The sequence below is a fragment of the Triturus cristatus genome, chromosome 3_2 (genome assembly GCF_964204655.1).
Source record: "Triturus cristatus chromosome 3_2, aTriCri1.1, whole genome shotgun sequence".
NCBI lineage: Eukaryota > Metazoa > Chordata > Amphibia > Caudata > Salamandridae > Triturus > Triturus cristatus.
In genome coordinates this window covers 464,158,579-464,164,265 of record NC_140584.1, presented here as the reverse complement: position 1 = coordinate 464,164,265, position 5,687 = coordinate 464,158,579, and the positions used below count along the sequence as shown (strand labels likewise).

The following is a 5,687-nucleotide window of genomic DNA, read 5'->3' as shown; positions in this document are numbered from 1 at the left end:
ATACACCCCGCAATGTCACAACAAACTGACCATGCAGCCAAATGGCTCAAACATGCATATCCCATAATGCACCCAAACAGCATACTTCACTCAAAAGGTGCTGTAATACAATGAGCAGGGTGGTTATGCCAACACCACCACAGTACTGGGACAATTCATATCTGGAATGTGTCAACCAAATCTGTACTGCATGACTTGTCTGTGTGCGAGACTCACAGAACTACAATGTCCCTGTAAAGAAGTAAGCCCAACAAAGCATGACAACAAACAAAGATAGCAAACTAGCAACAAATGAAGACAAGTAGCAAAATGGCACACACACCCCTTAAGTAGAATTCCACACCTCAACTCCCAAGTGTACACATCTGTCATAAAGAAAACACCATTCCACATCAGTCCTTGTGTCAGTCGCCCATGACACCATTATGTGCATGTAAACCTAGCTGTTTGTTAAGTCAACTGTGTCAGTGACCAAATATGCAGTCATGGTTGTTATCACCCACACGCAAATCCATGCATTGAATATCGGTAACCAGGACAGCATGTATCATCCATGTGACCTGTGTGTATGTGGCCCTTTTTTTGACTTAGCGATGGAATTCTGCACGCAAAGAAGCTTTGGGGGAAGATTTGGTATGGTTCAATGTGTCTAGCAATGCATTTTCCCTCACTGATATGAAAAATACATTGCAAACTTGGAAATGCGGGCACTTTTCCACGCTAACTGCAACTTATTACACAGATTGACAGTTTTACCTGACATTTCATTTCTTGACACGCAGGACACCATGAGAAATTTGCATTGTCCCCAATTGATACCCTAATTTCATATTTAACCCCATATGACACCATAATTTCATATTGGACCCCATATGACATCCTAAATTCATATTGGACCCCATATGACACCCTCATTTCATATTTTACCCCACATGACACCCTAATATCATATTGGACCCCATATGACACCCAAATTTCATATTGGACCCCATATGACACCCTAAATTCATATTGGACCCCATATGACACCCTCATTTCATATTTTACCCCATATGACACCCTAATTCCATATTTATCCCAAATGACACCCTGATATTCATGGTTTATTACTGTTGACACCCTATTTGTAATTTTTAGCCTCATGTGACACTCTGAACATCATAATTTTGTAACACTTTTGACACACTAACATGTCTGGATTGGAACATATCTCACCCTAAACAGCATCTCAGTTTAGAGGTGACATATCCCCCTAATTTTAAATTTGGTATATTGTTACCACTTAATGTTGCACTAACACTTGTCAGAGTGATGTGATAATGCGGATGAGAAACATGCACACAGGGTAGATGTGTAGTATATTTTATTTGCATATAACGTGTTTGGGGTCATTTTGAACATATATATGATTGCTGAGGACACTCACGATGTGACGTGCCCAGGTGAAGAAATTGTTTATGATTCTGTTCCTTTAGGATGATCCTGCTGCAGAAGCTGTGGTGTGTGCCCCACCTGCCTCATCTTCCTCATCATCCTGATCATTGTCCTGTGCATCTGGCACTTGGATCCATGGGGCATTGGTGCGTACACATATATTGTGCAATACACAACATGCTATGATCATCTTGCACACAACTTCTGGACTGTACAACAGACTTCCACCTGTGATGTCAAGGGACTGGAAACTTGACTTTAGCATGCCAAATGTGCGCTCCTCTATGCCCCTGGTGAGTCCATGAGCCAAATTGTACTGCCTCTGGGCATGGGTGTTGGTGGCTCGGAGGGGTGTCATCATCCATGGTGAGAGTGCATATCCTTGATCACATGTAACATGTAACGGAGAAATGTGTCCATTCGTAGTTATGCATGCTGTGTGGGCAGGGTTAATAGTTTTGTTGTGTGTGATTGGTGATACTTTGGGATTGATGTTAGCCATGTGTAGCTTCTGACAAAATGACCAGCATCTATGCGAATTACATTACCTCACAGCTGCTCCCCGTCCACCCAGGGCTATTTGCTTGTGTGCACTGTGCGGTTGCATCACTAGCACTCCAACAGCGCACCAATGTCAGACCTGTCTGCACATGTCCACAGGCCTGACACCTACACCAGCAGGGTTCCTGGCTCTCGTAACAGCTAGCGCTACCACTCATCTGCACTCCTTGCAGTCAACACCAGGTGAACGTTTAGATGCCAACAGGCCACACAAGATACGGCTCACGTTCTGTTCAGCTGCTGACACTGACGCAAGACCTTCCCCACCACACAACACCTGCCATTTACAATCCAAACCTGCCACAAAGCAACAGTCTGAGGCACCCTCGCCTGTGGGCCCCACAGAGGCCGGGGCCGAATTGCAATGGACATCAACTTCATCTCATGACATGTCGTCTACTCCATGGACTACATACTCATCCATGAGCTGAGCCTCCACCTCACATACCACAGGAACTCAGAATCCATTACCCACTGGCAGATGCTTGCTAACATTGAACTGAGCCAACTCTTCTCAACACTGCTCCACAGGGCAGGGCACACCTTTGACCCCATCATCACATGTGGAAACTGCATCCACTTCATCAACGACACTCAATGCCCATGGTGTGAACAACACAGCTTACATTTCCTCATCGTGAAACCCCATTACATCCAAACCCACAGCCGGAGCCACACAGGGAAACTGGAGCAGAGTCATCAAGGATCTGGCACACTACAGCATCAACAGCAACAGGCACACCACTGCAGGACAGCCTACAGCACAGTCCGGAAATTCAAAACATGTATCTCCAACTGTGCATACACACTTGCACCAATATGCAACTCCAACATACAGTGTGCTATGCATGCCACCTCGGTCACCGACAACATCAAAGATGACAGATGCATCTGCAGGCACCTTGAGTAGAAACGGAGCTACATGAAGGGAACCATTCGACATCACCACCTACAAGGACACCTAGCTCATACTCTCACTTAACAAGGCACACACACACCCCAGACTGGGGTTCCAGGGAGGTTAGCAGCAATTTGCAACATGGATGTTCAATAGCTGGGGTGTGCTCTACGAAGTGGAGACATAAGTCCTCATCCTCGTGACCACACCATCAGCATGTGGCAACACCTGGTGGGCCAGCACTTTCCGCGGCCCTCACCACCACAAGTCTAGGTACCTAGGCATCGTACTCGAGTCCTCCCTCTTCATGTACAAACAGTTGTACGCAGTGGCCTGCCACTTCTTCAACAGCCTCTGCATCCTCCATGCTACCTTCACATGGTTCCCACCCCCATCAGGTGGGACAGTCACCATCCCTGTCATTACTGTCAGGCTGGACCACGGAAACACACTATATGCCCAAATGGACATGTCCATGCTCGGCACATTCAAGACTGTCTTGCACACCACCGCAACACTCGGCCTTGTGTACATTCTTGCTTCGTCAGTCGAGTACCTCCCGTCACACATAGTTGGTTTCCACCTCTCCACACATTAGCAATTGTGTGACAGAGGGGCTATGGCTTTGGGAATGGTTTGTCTACATGGCTGGCCCCAGTTACCGGAGTAACTTGTGTTGTTGTGTCTGGTAGGTGGGCATGTTGATTGTCAGGTTATATGTGAGATTGGTATGTGTGCATTCTCACAGTTGAGTGTTCTCATATTGTGGAGTTGAAGTGTGTGGTGTGTTCAGTTAGTACTTACCAACAAGCAGTGCATTTCCATATGTGCCATCCTGAAAGCGCTGGTTGATGATGGACTGGAGGAAGATGTATGAATCATGCACACTGCCTGGGAACTTGGCTACGACATTGGTGAACAGGCCCCGGTGGTCCACTATTGCCTGCACATTGATGGAATGTGTGTGCTTTTTGTTGCGGTATATGTGGGCAGTGTCCGCAGGGGGCACACGTAGGACATGTGTTCAACCAATTGCCCCAACACATGCAGGAAGCCAGCTATGGCGTAGAACCCTGGCTTGGTCTCCAGATGTTCCTGCGCAGTGTTAGGGAAGTGAAGGTGCTGGGGTATCAGGCTGATGATGCCATCCAAAACAGTTGTGAGGCACTTTGATAGGGCTGGCTGTGAGACTCCTCTGACTCTGGCAGTTATTGGTTGCAATGTACCTGAGGACAACATGTGCAGCAAAGCCAGAAGCGGAGGGATGTTGCTTATCTTGATGCTGTCAGGCTGTGGGCTATCTGTAAGACAAAAAGGGTACAGAGTTCCTCAGGTCAGTTAAGAACAAATAGTGATTTCAGCAAAAAGTTTCGTCTGTCATGAAAAAGGGGGGGAGACCCTTTAGTTGGAACTAGGGCCCTCACACACCCAGCAAGCTAGGTGTCATGCTTCATCATTTGAGCCTGCCCCTCGTCAGGTCGGCGCTGCAATTCCTGACGGGCTCCCAATATTGGGGCTCTTTGGCGGGGATCTTCTGTTCCTGCCGAAGGGTGCTGTGGGGGTAAGGGGCCCTAGAATGTGTAGATGTGGTGTACGGATAAAATAGGTACTGTTAGTCCACAGGAAATGTGTTTAATAAAGTGGTAAACAGCCTAGTTAAAAAGAAAATGAGGTGGGGATAGCTACTAGTGATTATGATGCTAGTTGTGTATGCCCTACTCTCAGAAGGATCAACATGTTTCTTGCCCTTTAAGCCAGTAATTGGTCACGGCAATTCGTCAGGATCAGGAAAACATAAACTATCTACAACAAGGTATGTGTGTTTTACATACCCGAAAGGTGCTCAGGAGTCACCTATGGAAACATTGGAGACAGAAAACACATGACAAAACAGTAAAGATAAACAATACATACATAACAACTTCAGCTGAAATCATCGAGAGTCTCATAGGGTGAAGCTCTCAGGGTGAGTACTGGAAGGTCTCGAAGGACAGAATAAATCAAAAGACAGGACTGGGGGCGGAGACAGAGCGGAGGTTGTAAACTCACCTCTTGCGTTAGCAAGGCAATCTTGCAGCAGTCTCCGGCGGGTAAAAAAGGACTCCTAACGTGGGTCCTGAAGTAAAAAACCGGGAGGAGCAATTAAGAAACCAGGGAGGGACGAAATTAAAAGTGACATGGTCAGCCCGGCAATCCATGCGGTAAGAGCAGTGTCGGAGGGTAATGACAGCCTTGAATATCAAAAGATGCTAACATGAGCGATTAGGTGTGCAGCCATGGTGACCATCATGCTCAGGGGCCAGGGTGTATCGCCGCCCAAAAGTAGTCAATGAGGTCAGTAACGGGTTGCCACGAGAGACTCAAGAGCAAGGTAGGGGGCAACCGCCATCGCCCCTGGTAGAGGATGGGTCAGAGCAGGACGTCCTCGCTCAAGCTGCCAATGAAGTCATGGAGGCGTCACGAATCCCCCTTTAAAAATACTCAAACTCACCTTATGGAAGACGGCTTGGATGAACCCTGATGCACTCACCTGCGTCAAACGACGCGTGGGATGGAAGACCTACCCCTACCGCCGGACCTGGGATGGGTTCCGAACGGAATCGGTGTTCGCCAGGTAAGGATATCGGGAGGTGTGGAATGTGTCACATGACTAAGGTAATCACAAGCCCATTGGTCGGAGAGTGTAAAGCGGGTCAGCCATGTTGGAACAGGTAGAGAGAGCAACCATCCATATCCGGTATGACTCGGGAAGTGATACTCAGTGGGTTGGTGTGCTCACAGGGATTGGTTACCA

The 5,687-nt window shown here is 47.5% G+C and overlaps 1 long non-coding RNA gene across 1 annotated transcript; it reads right to left on the bottom strand.

Moving 5' to 3' along the window:
• Positions 1–4,571: 4,571 nt before the first annotated feature.
• Positions 4,572–5,481, bottom strand: LOC146857549 (uncharacterized). Its single transcript, XR_014979589.1, has 3 exons — positions 5,424–5,481; positions 4,943–5,009; positions 4,572–4,747 (listed from the first exon to the last, which is right to left on the bottom strand). It is a non-coding gene; the product is annotated as an uncharacterized LOC146857549 (long non-coding RNA).
• Positions 5,482–5,687: the final 206 nt, after the last annotated feature.